This window comes from Mesoplodon densirostris, chromosome 19 (genome assembly GCF_025265405.1).
Source record: "Mesoplodon densirostris isolate mMesDen1 chromosome 19, mMesDen1 primary haplotype, whole genome shotgun sequence".
NCBI lineage: Eukaryota > Metazoa > Chordata > Mammalia > Artiodactyla > Ziphiidae > Mesoplodon > Mesoplodon densirostris.
The window spans coordinates 64,548,262-64,572,381 of NC_082679.1; the positions used below are offsets into that span (position 1 = coordinate 64,548,262).

A 24,120-nucleotide genomic window follows, 5' to 3' on the forward strand; every position below is an offset into this window, starting at 1 on the left:
GATCTTCAAAAGTTACCACTTATAGGGCCTCCCTGGTGGCGCAAGTGGTTGAGAGTCCGCCTGCCGATGCAGGGGATACGGGTTCGTGCCCCGGTCTGGGAGGATCCCATATGCCGCGGAGCGGCTGGGCCCGTGAGCCATGGCCGCTGAGCCTGCGCGTCCGGAGCCTGCGCGTCCGGAGCCTGTGCTCCGCAACGGGGGAGGCCACAACAGTGAGAGGCCCGCATACCGCAAAAAAAAAAAAAAAAAAAAAAAAAAAAAAAAGTTACCACTTATATACTTAACTGGCAGGGGAGATACCATGATCACAAACATGGTTTTCTCAGGGTGAGGCTCATCCATTGCACTCCGGATGTGATGACCTCTGCGATTTCCCCAAATGTGGGAAACTCGACTGCATAGTCTGTGGTAGTGGAAGACTGTGTTCATGCTTTCCCCTGGGGGAAGAAAAAAAGTTACCATTTATAAGAGCATCAAAAAAATGTCAAATGCCAATGAATAAATGGAACAAAAGATGTGCAAGACCTCGACACTGAAGACCACAAAGTATCAGTGAAGAGAAATTTAAGGAGCCCTGAGTAGGTGGAGGCACAGATGTGAATAACTGAGGGAAGACTCAACATCAGAAAGGTGTCCATTGGTCCCAAACTGATCTATAGATTCAGTGCCACCCAACAAAATCCCAGAGGGAGTCCTGTGCGCATGTGCGGGCCGTGCACATGCAAACTGACAACCTGATTCTAAATTTAAATAGAAATGCAGAGGATGGAGATGACAGAGCAGTAGGGAGAGAAAGGGGGCTTAGTTTCCAGGTGTCATCAGAGAGGAACAGCGCGTGCAAAGTAACATGCGGGCGAGAGTTCGGACATGTTGTAACTTCTCAGAAAACCAACACTTTCCTTTAATCCCCAAAGAAATGGCTTCGGTACATTTTATGCCGCAGGAGTTGAAAGTAAGGAGGAAACCAGGACACGGCTTGCACTTTCCCTGACTGCCTAACAATTGCTCAGGGCCTGTGGGAACTCGGTCTGGGCATCTTGAGACCAGCCCCTGATCTCTCACATCAACTCTGACGCCTGGCATGCCCGGCCTCCCCTTCTGCTGGCTCCTTCTGGGGTCACCTCAGTTCTCTGGCAAGGTTTTGCCCAGTTAGTTACCAGGGGCCTCAAGTTCAAAAGGCAAAGCCAAACTAGCTATTGTTTGTCAATTTCATTTTTTAAAAGACTGGTGGATCTTTGGACCAAAGTGCGGTGCCAGGAGCCGCTCACGCTCTTTGCTTGTGTTCTACATGGCCCGCAAGTCTGCATTCAGCAGTTTCCCTTATTCCAACCCAGGACTCCTGCCTGGGAGGCAGGAGGAACCAAAGACCAGGAGGGGAGTCAAGTGGGAGGGAAGCACCTTCTGAAACCTGTCCAATCGGATTGGGAGAGCCATTAATCCGCTGGAATGAGAGTCCGGCATTCTGGGGTCCCTCTGGCTGTTTCATTCCTTGGGAATTAGCGCATAGGATCCTGCAGGTTTCAACAAACAAGGCCAGAATAGGGGAGCGGGTCATGCCCCGAGCATCCGAGGCCGTGGTTCTGGGTGGACCATGAGGCACCAGCTGATTTGCAGGATCCCTCCGTCCATGAGATGGTCACGAGTCAGTTTCACCTGTCCATCATGTGATACAAATGAGGCTTAACCAGGATGCAGAACATCCCGTGTGAAATGTGTTTCACACACCCACCAAGAGTGGTGGTGTAGGTGGGGGTCTTCTGATGGCAAACTCCTACCGCAGCCCCCGCCCCGCAGCCTCTTGGAGGCTCCGTGTGACCCTCTCAGGCACCGTGGACCCTCTCCCATGTAAAGCAAGCCAAGTCCTCCTCCTTGGGTGTTTGCTTTTGGCCTCTTTGCCAGGCACCTTGGGGGTCTCCAGGACACCAGAGGGCTCCTCCCTGGGGGAGCAAATGAAAATAAACTCACATTAGGTTTTCCATTTCTATTAACCCAGAGAAAACTTTTGCTTCACTGGCCTTCCATCTACTTGGCTGGTGGACACATCTTTTCAGCCCTAGGCAAAATCATGCAATATTGCATTCTCCGGAGATAATCATATAACTCGCTGTAATTAACAGCCACGCCAGACTGTGTGAAGGTCCCTGGGACAGAGGGCAGGAATGGCACACGTGCTGGGACCTGGCCGTGCCCGCCTCCCGGGCGTGGCTGCCCTTTGTCTCTGAGCATCACCACCTCCAGGCTCCCCAAGGCTCTCCCACCTGGAGGAACCAGTCACACTCTACTGCCAAGATGCGGGTGTCATTTATCTCGTCGTTACAGAGCTCGGCCAAGCTGTGGCACCCCGCCAATAAATATTATTCTCTGCTGCCGGTAGCCAAGGCCAAGCTCAGATTTGGGGGTGGAGGTCAAACGAGCAGGGTTCCCAGATGATGGGGGCAGAGGGGGGACGAGAGAAGCACAGCGTCTCCGCTCCCAGTGTCGTTTTGTTACAGTTGGAGGGAACCTCATTTGCTGAAGTGGCACAATGAACACCCAGAGACTGAGACTGGAGCCTCTACACAGCACACTGCCCCTCTGTTCTCCCCCCGCCGAGGCCAAGAGCTCTTTGTGTGGCTGAATAACTGGCCGGGAACTGGACAATGCTCTGTGCCAAGACTGGCGACGGGCCGGCTTTAGCCTCTGCTGGAATTCCTCGCTGCTTCACAAATAATTGGTGAGTGTGGTCGGCACGCTCTGGGCACACAGAGGCCTCGGCTCTCACGGAACTCACAGCGGGCCCTCGGAGGAGGACAGACAGGAACAGGTGAACGAAGCCACAGGTAGTCTGGGACAATGATAAATGAGTGAATGAACGACACAGGGCAGCCTGGTAGGCAGGACGGGGCCTCCTTCAGGGCAGGGCGGGAAGGCTCCTGAGGACGGGCCCTGCTGGAGTGACGTGGGTGTCAGGGGCCGCTGTGCTGTGATGAGGGGTCGGCAGGGGGACAGGACCACCTCCCACGGGCGGTGGGCCTACAGAGGGGTTTGGATTTTGTTCTAAGCACCAAGGGGAGCTGCAGGAGGACGGCGAGCTGGGCTGTGACATGAAAGGGCCTGCCGTCTGGAGAAAGGGCACTCTGGCCACTGTGGGGTGACAGCAGGCTGGGGAGGTGGGCAGGGTGACCACGACCTGACCCCAGGAGGAGCCTGTGGATGTGCGGCCTCACGTGGCAAAAGGGGCTCTGCAGCTGGGATTAAGTGAAGGACCTTGAGGTGAGACAACCCTGGGTTGTCCGAGGGTCCCAATGTCATCCCGAGGATCTGTATCAGGGAGACAGGAGGTCAGAGTCAGAGAAGGAGAGGTGAGGACAGAAGCAGAGGTCGGAGCGGCGTGGGGACACAAGCCAAGGAATGCGGCTCCTCTAGAAGCTGGAAAAGGCAGAGGATCCTCCCCGGGAGCCTCTAGAGGAAGCAGCCCTGCGATCCCCTGATTATAACCCTGTGAGACCCAGATTGAATGCCTGACCATCAGAACTGTGGGACAGTAAACGTGTGTGTGTTAAGACATGACACTGGTGATAATTACAGCAAAGGGAAACTAATACTCATGGCAGGAGGTCACTGGTGTGGTCCAGGCGAGAAAGCTGGGCACCCAGGTGCCCAGGTTTGCGGGCATGCTTTGCGTCACGGAGCACAGAGAGGAAGAAACAGCTGAGGGTCCCACGGCAGGCGGGCAGGAGGGGATGGGGGTCTTAGCTGACCGGCAGCCGTTGGTCCCTGCATTGACGGGGAAGCTCTGGGCTGGAGTCAGAGCCGTGGGGGGCGGGAAGGGGGCACGGGGGATGGTGAAGGCCCGGGAGGGTGGTCCTCCACGGCCTGTCTCTTCACCTTCACCCTTCTGCTGTCTAGCTGCCCCAAGACACCGCTGTCCATGTGCGTAAATAATCAGAAAAGATGATTCTAGTTCTTTTGGTCAAAAAGTCAGGTACTGGGACTTCCCTGGTGGCACAGTGGTTAAGAATCCGCCTGCCAATGCAGGGGACACGGGTTCGAGCCCCGGTCCGGGAAAATCCCACATGCCGCGAAGCAGCTAAGCCCATGCACCACAACTACTGAGCCCATGCTCTAGAGCCCGTGAGCCACAACTACTGAGCCCACATGCCACAACTACTGAAGCCCGTGTGCCTAGAGACCGTGCTCCACAAAAAGAGAAGCCACCGCAATAAGAAGCCCGCTCACCGCAACGAAAAGTAGCCCCCGCTCGCCACAACTAGAGAAAGCCCGCGCGCAGCAATGAAGACCCAACGCAGCCAAAAATAATAAATAAAATAAATAAAAATTAAAAAATAAAAGTCAGATACTTTCTTGTTAGCCTGATTTCACAATAAACCCAAGACAGAAACAAACGGCATGGAAAACACAGAACGAACAAGGTCGGCATAGAGATTAGAGGGGCCAGAAATATGTTAGACATACATAAAATAGATAAGCAACAAGTAATTAACATAGAGCACAGGGAACTCTATTCAACGTCTTGTAATAACCTATAATGGAAAATAATCTGAAAAAGAATATATATATATATATAAATCACTTTGCTGTACACCTGAAACACAATGCTGTAAATCAACTATACTACAATTAAAAAAAGAAAGAAAGGGCCTCCCTGGTGGCGCAGTGGTTGGGAGTCCGCCTGCCGATGCAGGGGACATGGGTTCGTGCCCCGGTCCTGGAGGATCCCATGTGCCGCGGAGCGGCTGGGCCCGTGAGCCATGGCCGCTGAGCCTGCGCGTCCGGAGCCTGTGCTCCGCGACGGGAGAGGCCACAACGGTGAGAGGCCCGCGTACCGCAAAAAGAAAAAAAAAAAAAAAAAAAAGTAAGAAAGAAAAAGGAACATATTAGAAATAGGAACCAACAGGGTGTCTGGGTGTCCTGGGGCCACCAGAACAAATTGCCACAAACTGGGGGGCTTGAAAAAACAGAAGCTGATTGTCTCCCCGTCCTGGAGGCCAGAAGCCCCCAAATCAAGGTGTCATCGGGGCCGTGCTCCCTCTAAAAGCTCTAGGAGAGGGTCCGTTCTTAACCCTTCCAGCTCTGGTGGCCAACAGTCCTCGGCATCTGGGCTTATACCTACATCCCTCCAATCTCTGTCCATCTTCACAAGGCCTCCTCCTCTCTGTGTCTTCACGTGTCTTTATATAAGGTCACCAGTGATTGGATCTAGGGCCCACCCTCACTGGATTTAGTGTCCCCCGAAAGGCATGTCCAGACTCTTAACCCCTGGTACTTGGGGATGTGACCTTATTTGCAAACAGGGTCTTTGCAGATGTGATCAAGTTACAAAATCCAATGACTGGTGTCCTTAAAGAGGCAGAAGAGGGAAGTTTGAGATGCAGAGACACTGGATTTTCCAGTGGCCACGGGAGGACAGAGGCAGACATTGAGAGATGCAGCTACAAGCCAAGGAACACCAGGAGCCCCCAGGAGCTGGAAGAGGCAGGAAAGGTGTGAAGATTAATTTTATTCGTCACCTCGACTGGGCCCAGCAATTTGGTCAACCATTATTTTAAGTGTTTCTCTGACGGTGTTTTGGATGAAATTAATATGTAGATTGGTGGGGGCTTCCCTGGTGGCACAGTGGTTAAGAACCTGCCTGCCAATGCAGGGGACACGGGTTCGAGCCCTGGTCCCGGAAGATCCCACATGTCGCGGAGCAACTAAGCCCGTGCGCCACAACTACTGAGCCTGCGCTCTAGAGCCTGTGAGCCACAGCTACTGAAGCCCACGTGCCTAGAGCCTGTGCTCCGCAACAAGAGAAGCCACCACGATGAGAAACCTGCGCACTGCAATGAAGAGTAGCCCCCGTTCACCACAACTAGAGAAAGTCCGCGCACAGCAACAAAGGCCCAACACAGCCAAAAATAAATTTTAAAAAATATATATGTAGATTGGTGGACTGAGTAAGCAGATTGCCCTCCATAATGTGGGTGGGCCTCGTCCAATCAGTTGAAGGCCCAAAGAGAACAAAAAGGCCAACCCTCCATGGAGTAAGAGAGAATTCTTCCTACCCGATGGCCTTTGAACTGGAACAACAGTTTTCTCTTGCCTTTGGAACCTGAAGCATCAGTTCTTCCTGGGTCTAAAGCATGCTGGCTTCTGGACTGGGACCACATGACAGCTCTCCTGGGTGTCCAGGGTGCCGATCTTGGGACCTGTCAGCTTCCACAGTCACATGAGCAACTCCTTGGAATAAATCTCTTTCTCTACATGGAGCCATCCTGTTGGTTGTTTCTCTGGAGAAACCCGACCAGTACAGAAGGCTCTACTCGGGAGCACCTGGAGGGAGCTCAGACCTGCTGACACCTGGACTTCAGACTTCTGGCCCCCAGGACTGCGAGAGAATCCATTCCTATTGTTTTAAACCACACGGTTTATGGTAATTTGTTACAGCAGCTCTCAAAAACCCAAACCAAACCAAACTCGAAAGAGAGGCAATACTCAGCTATTTAGGGAACTTGTCCCTAGAAGCCTCACTCTTGTTCTGAAATGCACAATTACCCGTGTGCATACATGATTCTGAGGGTGGGGGACGCTTTCATTTCACAGCTTCCCCCGGAAGAAGAGCCAGACTGCTGTCCTCCCCGGCCCTCAGAGGAGATGTTCCCGGGAGAGAAGCCAGGTTTACCTCTGAGGACCCGACGGGGAGGAGGATGGAGGGGGAGGGAGGAAACTTCGCCACCGAGGACTTCGGGTTTCTGTAGTGTTTGCGTCTATAACAAACTTAAAGTTAACCCCAGAGGAGCTGTACCCGTAGCTTTTAGACGAACAGTTCCCGTCGCTGAGCCTCTGTCTCCTCGTCTTCCTAATAGAGAGAGCATTGGACTAAGAAGACCTCCCAGGCTGCCTTTCCAACTCTGTGGCTTCTGTGACCAGCAGTTGGAGGGGAGGCCAAGGAGCCGCAGGAGCCCCGATTAGAGGTGCCTGGTCAGGAAATAGCTGTAGCAAGCACGGCTGCCTGCTGCAGGTCCCCTGGAAGAGAAGCCCGGAGAAGGCAGGTGGACTTCTGCTGATTCCACGGGGGTGACTCGGGCGTTCACCCCTTAGCAGGTTGTCAGGGTGTGGACCTCCCTCCCCCAGGCTCCGCATGGCCCTGTCGCAAAGTCCCCTAGACCAGCCGTGGACCAGGGCTACCCCCATCCAAGGGGTCGGTGTTTCCACACCCTGGCACCTCGGGGCGGCCCGGGGTGCCCTCCAGGAGGGCCGAACGTCTGAAAGGACACAGTCTACGTCCTCTCGGCCGTTTCCTCTCAATCTGACAAGTTCCAGCACAACCGGGTGGGAGTGGTGAACAACGAGGTCACAAGCGGGGGTCCTTCCCCAGCCAGGGAACTGCTTGCTTCCTGGACCCAGGGCTCTGGCCTCCCTGCTTTGGCCGGTGTGGGTCCTTCTTCCCAGCCTCCTTCCTTCTCCCTTGCGCCCCCCCCCCACCTGCTCCCACTGTCACAAGTTGAGTTCCGTGGGTTCCCGAGGCTCCGACCACCTCTGCCAGGAAGCCCCCTTCCCCACCGTTCTCACAGAGGCAGCTCCTAGCCCTGCCCTTAACACCTGGGAAGCTGTGAGGCTTGGTCCATCCCAGCTGATGGAACAGAGGTGGAATCTAAAGACAGGACAGAACTCCCCTCACATTTCAAGCCCCCACCTTCCCACCCCCGCCATGGGCCACCAGCCCCTGCACGGGACACCCTGTCCCGGCACAGCGACATCCCCGTGTGATCCGGGCTGCCCCTCCAGCAACGCTCCTCTGCCTGACGAGGCTAGAGGCTTGCGAAAGCGGTGGGATTTTGCTCATTCTGAGGTCCCTTCAGGTCCTAGTATTGGGTCCTGCCTAGGGCTGCCACCCCAACGTGGCACCGGGTGGATTCATATAGGCATACAGAGTCTGTAGGGCCTACAGCTCCTCTCCTTGAAGGTGGGTGCGCTCCGCACCTGCTGGACGAATAGAACCTGGAGGAAGTGATCTGTAAGAAGTCTGATCACCATAAGACTGCCAGCCTCTGGAAGGCCCCATGGAGAGGCTGCGTGGAGAGAGAGATGCCCGCCCAGCCCTCGCAAGTCCCGCCATGCCAGCCCAGGACCAAGAAGCTGGGAGAGGACACTAGATCCACCTGCCCCATGGTCGCAGCTGTGTGCGACCCTGAGCAGGAACCACCCACTGAGCCCAACTGCCCAGAGCCAGCAGCCCTCATAATAAATTGTCTTAAGCCAGTAACCTCGGGGCTGATATTTAACATGGCCATAGCTGGAGCAGGTGGCTTGGTGAGAACTACAAAAGTCTTCCCCTTGGGGAGATGTGTTGTTAAAAATGCCCCCCCTCTGGGTGGGCACAGTCCCACAGGAGGCTTAGGTAGTGGACAGCATCTCTGTACAAAGACGCAGGTGCCCCGTCCTCTGATAAAGGAAGTCCAGGCCAGGGTGCCTTTGTGCAGTGTACAGTCTGTGCCACTGTACATGGCAGCCCCAAGCAGAAGCCTCACCACAGACAGAAGGAGGGGAGAAGGGACTTGCCTGGTGGTCCAGTGGTTAAGACTACACCTTCCAATGCAGGGGGTGTGGGTATGATCCCTGGTCGGGGAGCTGAGATCTCACATGTCTTGTGGCCAAAAAACCAAAACGTAAAACAGAAGCAATACTGTAACAACAAATTCAATAAAGACTTTAAAAGTGGCCCACATGGGGGCTTCCCTGGTGGCGCAGTGGTTGAGAGTCTGCCTGCTGATGCAGGGTACACGGGTTCGAGCCCTGGTCTGGGAAGATCCCACATGCCACGGAGCAACTGGGCCCGCGAGCCACAACTACTGAGCCTGCGCGTCCGGAGCCTGTGCTCCGCAACAAGAGAGGCCGCAACAGTGAGAGGCCCACGCACCGTGATGAAGAGTGGCCCCCACTTGCCACAACTAGAGAAAGCCCTCGCACGGAAACGAAGACCCAACACAGCCAAAAATAAATAAATAAATTAAAAAAAAAAAAAGTGGTCCACATGAAAAAAATAATAATCTTAAAAAAAAAAAAAAAAAAGGAGGTGGGAAGTGTCCGTTTCGGATGAGTGCCCCACCACTGTCCCCATCACACCTCCACTGCATCTGTTGCTCAGTCATCACGGGGCCCCTTTCTCCTCCTGGCCCATTCCAGCTGCCAGGGAGCTCAGCCGAACAGGGAGCCGGAGGAACATGCGGGCAGAGGCAGGCCCAGGTGCCAGGAGAGCGTGGAGGAGGGTGCCAGGGAGGCTGTCCGCCAGGCCCTGCGGCCCACAGGCCAGGACTTGACCCGACCTCCTAGGCACAGGTCTGTAGTCACTGCTTGTCCCAGCCTCGTCCAGCCCCAGGGGAGTCCTTTTGAAGTCTGATGCTGGGGACGATGCACAGGAGCCCCGACCTGGAACCCAGTGGCCACCCCGCCCCGCTAATCTTTGGCTGCATCTGCTGTAAGCGGGTGTGCCTCTCCCTGCCCTCTTCCCAGGTGACCCCAGCTTCCCGGAGCCACCTGGCGTTGTGATGCAGCCTGCTCTGCCTGGACCTGAAAGGCTGGGTGCTGCGTCTCCCCGCTCCCCTACCCACTGCAGGCACCTCGGGGTGTCCTTGCTCCTGCCCTTGCCCGCCCCCAGGACCCTCATCTCCAAGGGCGGTGCCTAGGCTGCCCTCCTTGGAGGCCGCCTGTCCCGCCAGGGCCCTGCTGGTGTGGAACTGAAGGGAGAGCAACAGCTTGGAGCACTGGTGAGAAAGGCCTCCTCCTAATTCTGCCTCCCCGAAAACCCCTGAAAGATGCCGAGTAGGGGGCCTCCACCCAGAAAAGGGTCGTCCACTGGATTCCATACCTCGGGGCCTGATGGCGGGGGAGCGCGGGGCAGAAAGAGGAAACCCGGCTTCCCGTCCCTCCCTCACCGGACGCCAACATTTCACGGGGACATGTCTGGGCCCAGCGTGGCCTTGCCGGCCTCGTATGCCTGCCCAGCTGCGGCGCTGAGGGCCTGCAGCCAGTGACCCGGCCTCCCCGAGTCCCAGTTATTCCCAAGTAGCGATGATAACAGAGGTTAACAAACGCCCACCGCACTGCGACAGGGGCTCTCCCTGGACCAAGCCCTAGTCAGGCGCCGCTGAGCACTTTTTCAACGATGCCTCATCCTTGGGCATGTCCTCAAGAGCCCAATTTTAGCAAGAAGCCTGCTAAGTCGGTTTAGCCAGAATCGCCCACCTTTGATTTCTGACCACCCGAGCTCCTCATCCCCACCCTCCCTGCTGATGTCTGACCCCCTGGGCTGCCTTCAGCAAGAATCCTGTTGGGTCTGGGTAGCCAGAGTCTCCCTCATCTATCCCTGATGCTTCCTACTGTTAATTTTTCCATTCAGTGACCCCCACCTGCTCCTTGGCTGCAATACCCCACTTGCTGACGCTGTATTCAGTTGAGCACTCTCCCCTCCTGCAAATCCCACTGCGGGGGCCCTACACCCATCGCGACGCGACGGCCCTGAGTCGGCCTCACCATCTTTAGCACGTGTGATGAATCACGTTTTCTTTAACACCCGTGGTTCACTCAGGTGGGAAGCAAGGGAAAGAGCGCCCGGAGCCCCCAGCACCACGCCTGCCGCAGGACAGAGGCCATAGCGCCTCTTCTCCGCTTTCTAGGGAAATCTGACTTTTGAGAGGGAGATGTCCATGTTCCAGACACCCAGGCAGGTGCTGGGGGCCTCTCAGGAGACCTCCAAGAGGACCGAGACGAGCCCACCTGGCTCGAGAGTCTGTATTCACATCAGGCGGTAGGGCCCAGTTTCCCCTCCTGCGGACGTCTGGCAGGAGCCTCCTCCCAGCAGCCCAGCCCCGAAGAGGGCAGCAGAGCCCAGGCAGAGGGCGGCCAGGCTCCAGAGAGGCCAGGGCCAAGAAGCTCAAGGGACAGGGCGATGTGGACGTGGTGGGCTGAAGGACGGGATGGGACATTCCACTGGGCAGAGGAGGAAAGGACAGCTCCCTGGGCTGTGCTCGGGGCCTCCAGGCTGGCACCCCCGGGACACTGGGCATTTTTGATTGTCAGTACTGGGGGGGATGGGCAGTGCCATGGCATCTAGGGGTGGAGACCGGGGTGCTGTTCGACAGCGTACGGTGCACAGGACGCGCCCCCGTCCCCCAGATGCATCCAGGCCCAAATGTCCGTGTGGTGGGCATGAACCCCTGTAACAAAGGGCACAGCCCCCGAACTCCTGCCATTGCCTGGTTCTCTTCATTTAGGCAGTGGTGACACAGAGGACAGCTAACCGGCGTCAGAGCCCCCCGCCCAACACACAGCTAAGCAGAGGCGCGTGCCTGCCGTGCACAGGCAGCATCAAGGCCACCCGGCCCCTCTCTCTGCAGGCACGACGCTCCCACGTCTAGAAAGCCCCGCTGCGTCCAGGACCTGAGCCTCGCCCACAGCCCCCAGGGCTGCTGAAGCCGCTGTTTCCGTCCCTCTCGAGGACATCGCCCCTCCCCACCACCCCGTCTCTGACGGTGTGCCTGGGGAGAGGCACACACGGTCGCTCTGACTTCCCCTCCTCCCTTCTCTGCCCACAGCGTTTGTAAGGGCTCCCGGAGGACGCAGGGTCCCTCCGTGGTCCCCCTCTTGCAAAATTCCAGCCAGGCCCCTCCAACTCCCCGCCGAGCAGAGTGCTGGCAGCGCCGGCCCCCGCCTGTGCTTTCTGTGTGCGCGCGCGACCGCGGCAGCAGCCGGTTCACTCGCGCGTCCCACGTGAACTGCCGCTCTGGGGAAGGAAGCCACGCAATCCCGGAGCCTCTTGCATCAGCCGGCAGCCAGCCTCTGCGCGAGGGGGAGGGGACGAAGAGGCCGCCGGAGGCTTAACCTGGCTCCCGGGTTCACTCATGCGAGGGGATGAACGTGTCTCTGGGGGCTTCTTTCTCAACAGAACACGCTCCATGGTCTCTGCCCAGGCCGGCCCTCGTGTAAATGGAGACCGGCTGTAACGGGGCCAGCGCTCCTTGGAGCTGCTCTGACAGGTGCCCGCCTTGACCTGTCTCTGAATTACTGCTCCACACTGAGGGGCAGGGCTGCAGAGCCAGGCGTGGGGTCTGCATGTTGGTCTGATTCAGTGAGGTTCTGGAGGGAGTCACGGTGCTAGAGCACGGATATGCAAGGCAGCCCACACCACCACCACCCCCCCGCCCCCGCAGGACAGCAAAGAGGCTTCACCTGGGCCAGCTCTAATCAACTGGTCCTGTCTGAATCCCTGAATGGCATCTGCGGGGTGCTTGGCAGTGCCTGGAGATATTTTTGGTTGTCAAAGCAGGGGGTGCGGGGGGCGCGCTGGTGCTCCTGGCATCTAGTGGGGTCGGGTCAGGGACGCTGCTCAGCGTGCTACAATGAATGCATAGGTCACCCTCTTCCCCCCTCCAGCCACAAAGTGATTCAGCCCCAAATGTCGATAGCCAAGACTGGTAAACCCTGACGCCAAGAGAAAGAGAGCTGTAATCCACTGCTTATGTCTGTCACTGGCACAGAAAAGGGAGGTGGTGATGCCCACACAGTTTACTCTCCATCCCAGCCTCACCTGGCAAATGATTCTGGGTGAAAGCAATCAATACATTCCACCTTCCCCCGTTTCTCTCTGGGGCCTTTACACCTATGGCCCCTTTGCACCACCAGCTGCAGGCAGGCCCCAGGGAGGAGAGGTGTTTGGACCAGGGCACATGTCACCCTATTCCAGGGGTCCTGTGATGTGGTGGCCTTATGTGGGTTACTGCTTTCTCAGGGATGGTTTTTATATGGTGCAGGGGTTGAAATCTCACATGTCTCCAGGGGCCAGACCTGGAAGAGAAATGAGTTGAGTGGGCAGGTAGGGGTGATGGTTAGATACCAGGGCAGCTGCTGGGTGCTCCAGCCACTTCAGTCCCTGGGGACAGACAGCCTGACATTGCTAGATCCTTTTTTTGTTTTTTGTTTTGAGACAAAAAAATTAGAAATTTGGTTATTTTTTAAAGTGAAGTTTCCTGATTATTGAATATTAATGCATGTTATTTGAAAATAGTGTGTGCTGGGGGAAAGGAGTCTGTGGGTCCCCATCAGCTGCCCCTGTGCTGGTCAGGCAGGTCCCAGCACCCTAAGTGACCATGACTGCACCTCCTCAAATGATAGCAGTCCCCACATGGTCCAGGCCAACAGGCTGTGATGGATTGTATCACCACCTGCTGGAGGATGCTCACTCCAGGGCTTGGGGCTGAGAGCACGGTGTGCATGTGAGGAGAGGGTGGGAGACAGTGAGACCCAGGGGCTAGTTCATGGTTGGGCTTGTAGATCCTGGCCCCAGACCAGCACCTCCCAACTGGATCCCCACAGCACCCTCCAGGGACCCCTTATACTAAGGACCTCTGGGCTGCACCCAAGATCTGCCGAGCCAGAATCTGTTTTTCAAAAGGCTTTTTAGTAATGTTCGGTATCTTTATGTGGAGTTGGGTTACTCAGTGTATGTGTTTGTCCCAACTCATCCTGTGATGCACTGAAGACGGTGTACTTTGTGATGTGTAAAAGAAGAAGGAACGGGGAATTCCCTGGTGGTCCAGTGGTTAGGACTCTGCACTTTCACTACCAAGGGTGAGGGTTCAGCAAGCCTCGCGGGGTCATCAAAAAATAAATAAACAAAAAGAAGCAACAGAAGGCAGAGAAGAGGGAGTATCGAGGAAGAAGAAATGTTCCTCTTCCCTGTGAAAACGAGCAGGGCCCTGTGGGGCCCTCTGGGTACAAAAGCCCCTCTGTGTCCCCCGTTTCTTATTTGTAAAAAAGGCTTTAGTCTCCTGGGCCTTCCCTGAGTTCCAGAGAGTGGACTCAAGCAGTTACTAATTAGGGAAGTGGGGGGACACAGGGACAAAGGAAAAGCAGCTAAGCAAGAAAAGTAATGAGCGCCTAAACAATAAACAGAACCCCAGCTCCTCCTCAAGGGATGCACATAATAATATGACGCATATCTTCAAGTTCTGCACAAACTAAGAACCCCCGCCCAGGTGGAGGATGGTGACTACATGCTGAGACTCCCAGCCCTGTTGGAACCAGAAGGCCGATGACTGAGATGCCTGGGACACCACCCTGTTACCTCACCACCAACCCATCAGAGGCAAGTCCACAAGATGCAACCCTCACCCCAAATGTTGCCTTTAAAAACCCTTCCCTGGAAGCCATCAGGGGTTTGGGTCTTTGGAGCACGAGCTGCCCGTACTCCTTGCTTGGTACTCTGCAAATAAACACAGTACTTTCCACCTGAAACTAACACAATATGGCAAATCAACTATATTTCAATAAAAATTATGGAAAATCAATCAATAAATAAACACTACACTTTCCTTCACCACAACCTGGTGTCAGTAGATTGGCTTTGCTCTACAGCGGGTGTGGGGACCCAATTTCAGTTCGGTAACACCTTCTAGGTTCTTCTGGCTGGTCTAAGAAGTAAATTGACATGAGACAGATTAAGAGGAAAAAATCAGACAGAATTTCATAACATCACCCAGAAAAACTGAGTAACTTGCCAAAATGGCTGAAGCCCTCACCTTAAACACCATCTTCAGGTAAAAACAAATGAGGATGTTGGGGTGGTGGTTTGGGACCTCAAAGGGGAGAGAGGGAATTCACATGGAGATGGAAAAGCACATGTCTGGTAAACAAATGTTTGCTGAGCCTGCAGAGACAGCGGGACAGAGTGGACTGTAGTCTGAGTTTCCTCACCACACCTGGTCTCATTCCTTGTGGAAATCTCTGGTGACCATGCTATTCCTGAAACAGGCCCTCTGTCTAAATTCTAATTCAGTAAGCTAAGACAGAAGATCCATGCCTCTTCCTGAGCCTTTTGGGCCTTAGTTGTTCTCAGCTGGAAATAATTTGCAGGCCAGAGACATTTGGGATGGCAAATTTTGTTCCCCAAGGAGAGAGAGCGGGAGAGAGAGGAGGGGGGGGGGAGAGGGAGAGAGAGAGGGAGAGGGGGAGAGAGAGAAAGAGAGAGGGAGAGGGAGAGAGAGAGGGAGGGGGGAGAGAGAGAAAGAGGGGGGAGAGGGAGGGGGAGGGGAGGGGGGAGAGGGAGGGAGAGGGAGGGAGAGGGAGAACCATAACGCAACATTTGAACCCAAGTGGGCCGGTCTCCCACCTCCTGGTCCAATAGGACAGATTTCCTGGGGTTTCCCAGACCCCAGTCATCCCACGACTCAACCAACCATCTCACTTTCTCCCCAGCCGCTTGTCCTCTCACTATGTTTCTTTAAATTGACTCAATTTATTTACTTAAAGGGAAAACCAGCCGTAAACAGAAGGTAACTGAAAAAACAACGTAAACAAAACACCACCTTAGATTTGCAGCGGGACAGAATTTGCCACCCCCAAATGTGTCCTTTTGGAGTACTACATTAAGCTGGTTATTTTCCAGGAAACACCAGACATGGTGAAAAACTCTGAAAGCCAAGTAAAAGTTACCGTTTTGCAAGAATCATTGACACCTGTAAGGGAAATCTCCAGCTGTAAGGGGGTCTCCTTCTCTGTATCCAGAAGGAAAGGACCACATCTCTGGAAACTCTCATCAGTGGGGAAGTCAATGACTTAAATCTGTATCACGACCTCATCCTGGACCACTGGGCTTTTCCTCACTTCCTGCACCTGACTCTCCCCTACACTCAACATTCTCTTTCATGTTTAGCTGAAGATGATATTTAAGGTGAGGGTTTTGGCCATTCAACTTCTGTTTGATTTTTTCCCGTTAGTCAGTCTCATGTCAATTTAATTCTTAGACCAGCCAAAAGAACCTAGAAATTTCTTCCCCCACTACCGATTCTAGCAGGTTTGGCTGTTTCGCCAAAGGATGGGAACTACAGGTCGGCCAAAAAGGAAACTCACAAGAGTTGAGAGGCGCTCTAACTGGGACTTTCTCGATGCCACTGGAGGGGCTGCAAAGGGGCAGGTGAGGGCAGAGGCACCCGTCACGTTTTGGGAGGGATGCCTTGCACCTCACTCCCTGGCACAGCTGGCTAGCAAAGCGTGGGAACAAGGCCCCCTTCCCCTCCAGGCTGGGCAGCTGGGAGCCTTGGGCAGGTAGGGATGAGAGCCGGCCCCAAACCACTGCTCAGAGCAAAGTCAGGTGACCAGAACCTGCACCCACAGGTGTGTGCCCCAAAGAAATGAAAACGGGTTTCCAAATGAGCATTGTTCACCGTGGCAAAGTGGAAACAACCCAGACATCCATCCGCTGATGAATGGAAGACAAACAATAATACTCCAGCCATACAATGGAATATCACTAGGCCATGAAAAGGAACGGACACTGACGCAGCTACCACGTGGGTGAACGGTGACAGCATTGTGCTGAGTGAAGGAAGCCCATCACAAAACACCACATATCGTATGATTCCATGTGTATGAAAAGTCCAGAAGCAGCAAATTCATAGAGACAGACAGCACATCAGTGCTTACAGAGGCTGGAGGAGAGAGGGCCAGGGCATGACTACCAATGGCGACGGTGGCTCCTTCTGGGGTGACAAAAATACTCTGGGACTGGATAGAGGTACCGGTTGTACAACATTGCGAATGTACTAAATGCCACTGAACTGTAGAGGTTAAAATGATTGACTTTATGTTATGTGAATTATACCTCAATTTTTTTTTTTGGCTGCGCCGTGCAGCTTGCAGGAACTTGGGCCACGGCAGTGAAAGCCTGGAACCCTAACCACCAGGCCACCAGGGAACTCCCTCTACCTCAGTTTACAAGTCTTCTAAAAGTAAATTTTTCAAAAAGGAAGACACTCTGGGAGAGAGGACAGAGATGGTTTATGGCCTGAGGCTGATGCTCAACCTCTGAACAGGGGGCACCCCCCAGTCCCTCCCAGGGTGAGGGCCGTCTGTGCTCGGCCAGGTGTGCTGGCCCCAGGAGGACAGGCAGTAGACTCAACTAGGAAGGAAGGGACCTGAGACCCCGGCCCTGCGTTTGCTGGAGACCCTCTCCCCCTCCCACTTGCAGCAGGCCCATCCCCCAGGCCCCGGGACATTTCTGTCGCTTCTCCCCTGTCCACCCCTGATCAGCTCCTTGCCTGGCGATGTGGCTCCACAGTGGAGATACAAAGGGCGGCCAGCCTCCAGCCTGACAGCGATGTCCTGAGGTCACCCTGTCTCTCCAGAGACTCACGGACACCCGCAAACATGCCTGACACCAGGGAGGGGACAGCCGTCGGCAGGCTCATCCAAATACGGGCGCCCACACAGTCCTCCTGCCAGATGGGAGAACTAGCCCTGCTGGAAAAACCCACCCACACGGAAGTGACGAGGTTGGGGTGCCGGTGGGGGGCTGGATGCCACCAGGGCCCTGCAGGGCTTGGACTGACCCGGGGCTCCCCAAGGAGTGGTCAGGACCACCTATGCCAGACACGCCAGGAGCTGCTAACACACACCCACCCCATCGTGGGTGCAACAGTGACCCCCCCCCCTTAAAATTCACCTCCACCTGGAAACACATGGATGTGACCGGATTTGGAAATAGGGTCCTTGCAGATATAATTCACTAAGTTTAGATGGGGTGTGAACTGAGATTAGGGTGGCCCTATATCCAAGGAGTAGTGTCCTTATATTTGAGGTGCACACAGAGGGGAGGCCGCGTGAAGACGGAGCAGAGATTGGAGGGATGAGGCCACAAGCCAGGGATGCCTGGAGCCCCCAGGAGCTGGAAGAGGCAGGAGGGACCCTTCCTCGGAGCCTCTGGAGGGCGCCCAGCCCTGCGACCCCTTGATTTCAGACTCCTGGCCCTCCAGGCCTGGAGGGAATAGATTTCTGTTGTCTGAGCCCCTGGCTCCTGGTCACCTGAGCCCCAGGACACCGGGGCAGCACGGCCCATCCCCGCTCCTGGCCTGTGTCCCCCGCAGGCCTCCAGGCTGATGCTGAAGGCTGCTGCGGCCTCTCGCGTCCCCACGGGAGCAGCAGCTGCTGCGCCCCTCTCCCCGGGGCCACAGCCGGCGCCCACGTGGCTTCACCGCGTGGTGACTCACGGACCTGCTGCCTCTGAGAAGCACAGCCTCACCCTTTTGGTGCCACGGAGGCAGGCGTGTCCACGCAGCCGTGACGACCGCTCAGAGCCTGGGGACGCTGAGGGCAGGGCCCTCCCGAGAGCAGCACCCCACAGGAGAGCAAGGGTGCCCGTCCCTGCGTGGCACCCTCCAACCCAGGTGAACCGGCAGCCGAGGGGGAGCTGAATGGGCAAACAGAGCCACAGGCTGGGAGCCCGGTGGCCGTGGAGGGAAGACGGCGGCCATACCCGCTCTCACTAACCTCCTGCTGGAGCTGGAGGGGCCAAGTCTCTCCTCCAGCGCCGGGTCCTCGAAGCAGCGGGGAGGCCGGCGATGCCCGCTGCGGTTCGGCTGCCTGGAGGGTCTTATTCTCCGAGCCGGAGCCCGCAGCTCCACCCGGCCTGGCCAGGGCAAAGGCTCAGAGTTCCCTGACCGTCTGAGCCCTTTGAGAGGAAGCTGCCTGAAGGAGGTGGGAATTCTCCCCAGATGAGGGGCACCTGGGCTGGACAAACCAGGACAGACCAGGACGGCGTGGTGGGCGTGACCTGATGGGCTCCTCCCCCTCAGGGGCCAATCCCCAGCCTCAGAGCGGGGTTTGACTTCCTATCACCGCGGAGCTCTGGCTGGAGAAAGCTGGGTCACTCGGTTCAGCGTCCGCGGGCACAGTTCCAGCGCTGGGTTGTAAATTAGGAAACAGCAGAGAGATTCCTCCTTTTGTGGAACTCTGCATTCAGGTGCTTTCTCCAGAGACAAATCTAGGAATATACCTGGACAAGAGCACTGGGCTCTGGGATAAAAAGGTGAGGGTGATTCAGTGGGATTAGAGCTCAGTCTGGGGACTTCGCTGGTGGCGCAGTGGTTAAGAGTCCGCCTGCCAGTGTAGGGGACACTGGTTCGAGCCCTGGTCTGGGAATATCCCACATGCCACGGAGCAAGTATGCCCGCGAGCCACAACAACTGAGCCCACGCACCTAGAACCCGTGCTCCACAGCAAGAGAAGCCACCGCAACTAGAGAAAGCCCACACGCGGCAACGAAGACCCAATGCAGCCAAATAAATAAATATATATATTAAAAAAAAAAAACTCCGTCTGGATGTAGGGGGCGCAGGTTCAATCCCTGGTTGGGGAACTAAGATCCCACATGCCACGAGGTGCAGTCAAAAAAAAAAAAAAAAAGTCAGTATGGAAAGGCCTTGCTGAGCATGTGACACGTGACTGGCCCTAGTGGTAACAGGTGAGGGAGGTTTGGGGCCGAGTAAAGCCCTCAGCTGAGTCTGCTCTTCCAGCCCCTGCTGGAAGCTCCCAGGCCAGGCAGCAGGTTGGCCTTGTTTACCAGGGGGTCTACTGAGTGTGGCAGGAAGCCGCATGTTACGATGGGTGCCCTGGTCCTAAGAGCAGAGCATGGAACGGTGCTCTCAGCTGTGAGGTCCGACAGCCTCTGGCTGTTTCTGTCTGGGTCTGTGGTTCTGAATTAATGTTATTAACGTAACCAATGCCAATCCAGAAATGGAAGCTGCTGGAATATCATGGGGTGCAGGGTCAGCACTGCAAAACCCAGCAGGTGTCCCCAGGCATCAACACCTGTCAGCCACGTTGATCTGACTCAGTCGATCCTCACAGCAGCCCTGGGAGTTGGCCCTTGTGTTGGGGACACGTGGAGGCTGAGAGGCTGCCATCTCAGGCAGGAGGCCATGGTAGCCCAGCTCCAGGCCCGCCAGCCTTCTCGCCCTCACTGTCCGGGGCAGTTACCCTGCAGGGTGAGGGCGAGGGGCAGAGGTGGGAGGTCCCACTGGTCTGTCTGCTTCACCCCGGCTCCCTGTTAACTGTGGTTTGCAGGGAGGGTCGTTTCCTCCGCAGTGTAAAGACTCTGGTCTAGATGGGGTGGTTGTCAGGTTTCCCGAGATCCCAGCTTCACTCCTGCCCCATCACCCACGCACACTCCCATCTGGGTCAAGTTTGCGGGTGGGCCCCGCTGTCCCAGTGGACATGTTACCAGACACCAGGGACTTCTATGTGGACCAAGATTGGAGATCTTCACATCGGGAGACAGGGAGAGTCCTACGCGGGCAGAGAGTCCCACGGAATCTCTAGTGGGTTAGATGGTGACACCCTCACCCCACAATTCATGTCCACCCAGAGCCTCAGGATGGGACCCTATTTGGAAATAGGGACATTGCAGATGTAATTAAGGCAAGGATCTCAAGATGAGCTCATCCTGGATTAGGATGGGCCCTAAATCCCTGAGAGTGCCCTTGTAAGAGAAGGGAAAACGCACACAGACTCAGAGACACACGGAGAGGCCATGTGAGGACAGAAGCCTCGATGAACAGGCAGGAAGGACCCTCTTCCGCCGTCCCAGGAGGGATCACAGCCCTGACCACACCTTGACTGTAAACTTCAGGGCTCTGCACTGCGAGAGGATAAATTCCTGTTGTTTAAGCCCCTGGGTTATGTTAAGTTGTGACAGCCACCCAGGGACACTGGTACAAACAGCTGCTTGTCATGCATCTCCACGAAGTGTCCCCAGTGCGGACTTTCTGGGATGAGGTCACACGGGTATGGCACGTGGTCCAGGCTTCTCTCACCCAGCATGAGGTTCGTGGACCTTCTCCACGTGGCCGAGGCCGGGCATGGCTGGCACATCATCCAGTTTATTACCCAACATGTGACCTCACCACCATCTCTCCCATGATGGTTCACGAGGTCCCAGGCAGTTCCCAGCTTGGGCTGTGGTGACTGGAACATTCTCAGACTGGCCCTGGGCCTTGCACACACCTTGAAAGTGTGTGCTGGGCGCACACCCAGAAGCAAATTAGTGAGTCATGGATTCTAGCAAAAGCTGCCTTACCGTTTCCAAAAGGGTTGAACTCACTTATACCCGCTCCCAGGGAGATTTATCTGAATGGAATTTGTGCCGCCTGCAGAGTCCTGAAAAATGTGTGCAGAGCTGGACTAAACTGGTCCAGATCATTGAGATCAAGATGTTTAGTTCCTTTTGGCAGAATTGATTCCCCGCTGCGCCCTGGCCTGCGGGCCGCCCGGTGCTCTCTGTCAGGACATTGGCAGAAACACGCTGTCGCGGGCCAGGTCTCCAGTGGGGTCCCCAGCACCTCACGTTTGACGAGAGACGCAGATTTCCCTTTGGAAGGAGCCAAAGAAAGAAGCAGGCATGGGCAGGCGAGCGGAGGCTACTCTTCGTTGCGGGGTTCTCATTGCCGTGGCTTCTCTTGTTGCGGAGCTCCAGAAATGGGCAGAGATGCCAGGACGCCATGACTCTCGGGCGGAGACGGGCCGTGACCTGGGGTACCAGCCCCCACGTCCCCTAGGTTTCCTCGAGTGCACGATGGCATGGGGAGGAATGTACAGGGGGAAGAGACCCCTCCCCCGCCCGGCTCGGCCCCTCTTGGTTGGCCTTCTGGTAGCATCTCTGAGGCAGGCTTACTGGGGTGTTCCATGTCCCGCTGAGCTGCACGGGGTCACGGCCGAGGCCCCAGCTGACCCCACGGGAGCTCAGGGGCGGGGAGGCCCCGGGCGTGTCCTGAAACTGAGTGGGGCCCTGAGGGAATCCGGGCATGGAGGCCCTTTTGGCCCCGTTTCTTATAGGCAAGACTCCAGCCTCCACGACCTCCCCTGAGTTCCAAAGGGCAGATTTGAACAGTTGGCTAATCTAGCAGGGAGCAGCCAGGAAACCAGCTGAGGTGAGATTAAAGGGACCCCAGAAGCTCATCAAGACTAGGAGACCGGCCACCTGAGGCCCTGCACCCCCCATCTTGTCAGCACCCCACTCTGAACCCTTCTTATAAACCCTCATCAGATCCTCCCAGGTGGGGACGCATAGTTTTTCGAGGCAGGAGCCTGCTGCGTCCCCCTTTGCCTGGCAAAGCAATAAAGCCATCCCTTTCTACTTCACCCAAAGCTCTGTCCCTGAGATTTGATTTGGCACCCGTGTACAGAGAAGCTGAGCTTTCGCTTACAGTCCCAAACTGGGGACACCCGGGGACGTGTCCAGTTGTCACTGGATGCTGGCCGCCCGCAGAGACAGGGTTAGCTCTGGATGAGGAGGTCCCCTCCGGCCAAGGGCAACTCAGGGAGGCCCAGTTGAGAGTGGTCAGCGGCCACCCTGGCAGGGTGGGCCCAATCCCCACAGCATCCATCCCAGCTGCCCGACCCAGGCAGGCAGGCATCTGCCGTCGGGGGCCTCCAGCTGGGCAAGCCGTGAGGAGTGCCATCTGGGGGAGGGGTGCCTCTGGCAGCCTCTCCCCGACTCCTCGGCCTCTTTCTCAGGCCCCGGCCAGATAAGTAGCGGCTCCAGAACCCACGCTGCGCTCAGCCAGCACCCGAGGAAGAAAACTGCCTCTTCCTGGCACTTTCCCCAGAAGGCCCAGCATGTTTCCCTCAGGCCTTGGGCCTCTCTGAGCCACTGGCTGCTCCTGGAGCATGTGCTGGATGGGCGTGTGTTTGCCCGTAGGCCCACCTGTCCCTGGAGTGGTGGTGGGCTCAGGGTCCCTGGAAGGGAAGGAGGGTCCTGCGCAGACATGGGTGTGCCTTGGGGGCAGAGAAGGTGAGGCCGCTTCCCTTAACTGTCCCCACCTCCTACACCCACCCCACAGGCGGAAAAACTGAGGCTTCGGCGGGGGAGGAGGTTGCTCAAACTCTCAGAGCTGGAGAGCATTGGGCAGGGACTCTTCCCGGAACACGGCACGCTCAGGTCCGGGAGGCCTCAGGGCAGCTCGTCCCCCTTCTCTGGCTTCCATCTGAGCGTCTCTGGGAGTCCCCGGCAGCCCACATGTTCTCAGAGGTGAGCGAGGGAAAAGCCAAAAGGCAACTCAGGACATTCCAATAAACCTCCTGGGATCTGAGAGAGGTCCCGGGATCCCAGCGCCCAGAGAGGGAGGGGCTCTGCACGCAGAGGGTGAGGGGTCAAGAGAAGTCAGCAGGTGAGCTGCTCCACGAGGAAGCAGCACGTACGTGCAAAGGCCCTGGGGGAGCCCCAGCTGCTGAGAAGCGGCCCATCATGGTGGGGTGCAGAGGGAGGGCGTGGGTGGGTCAACAAAGGTTGGAAGGGCAGGCAGACGTGCAAGGTCCTGTGGAGGCGGGTCTTTGTCTCGAATGCAGCAGGTGTTGCATTACGTCTGTCAGATGGGTGGGGTCCTGGGGTCTGCTGGGCACGTCAAAAATGCACAGCAAGATCCAGGTGACGGCCAGGCAGCCAAGCGTCCAGTGCACATTTAAAAACACGTGTAGAAAAGCGTGTGACTCTTTCATGCGCAGCAGGATAAATTTCCACCCGACTAGATCTAAGTACAGAACAGTGCCAGCGTCCCAGAGAGCCCGCGGATGTTTTAAAAAGCGAATTTAAAAGTATTGTTTCTGTGAATGTGTAAATCACCCATGGGATTCAAAATTCATAAGGTATAAAGGGTGCAAAATGAAAATATGGTTCCTGACCCTTCGCTGGGTACTCCAATTCCCACCCTGGAGACAGTTGGGGTTACCGACTTCTGCAGAGCCCTTCCAGAGCCCTTCCATACTCAGGAAAATACACTTGTATATTCTTTTTTCCCCTTTTTTTGTAAAAATTGTAGCGTTCCATGTCCACCATTCCATACCCTGCTTAGTGGTACACGCTGTTTATAAGGCGAGTCTTCCGTCTTTGTCTTCCTTTTTTTGGGGGGTAACAGCTTTATGGAGACATAATTCACATACTGAACAATTCACCCGAGTAAAGCATACAATCCAGCGGGTTCTAGAACATCCGCCAGCGTTGCGCAGCCAGCACCACAGGACCTTCTCGTCACCTTGTGGGTCTTCACGGCTGCCTTGGACTCCATTGTGGGCTTGAGCCAGTTTCTTTAAGCAGCTTCCTATTGCTCTGCCGACGTTTCTGAGATCAGGCGGCCTCAACGCCTGTTCCTGCTTCCTTGCGGTGGGCACCCACGTCTGACTTCGACCCTGCACACCCATGGCCCTGGGAACCTGCATGCACCGGGCTTATCGGGTGAGGTTCTGTCTCCCCGACGGGACAGGCAGCTCCCATAACCCGGGGGCTCGTGGTGAGCAGAGGAGGGCGAGGCCAGG

General features: G+C 56.0%; 1 non-coding gene across 1 annotated transcript; it reads left to right on the top strand.

Moving 5' to 3' along the window:
* Positions 1-276: 276 nt before the first annotated feature.
* On the top strand, positions 277-438 carry LOC132481053 (U1 spliceosomal RNA). The gene has a single exon (XR_009530758.1). It is a non-coding gene; the product is annotated as a U1 spliceosomal RNA (small nuclear RNA).
* The last annotated feature ends 23,682 nt before the right edge of the window (positions 439-24,120 follow it).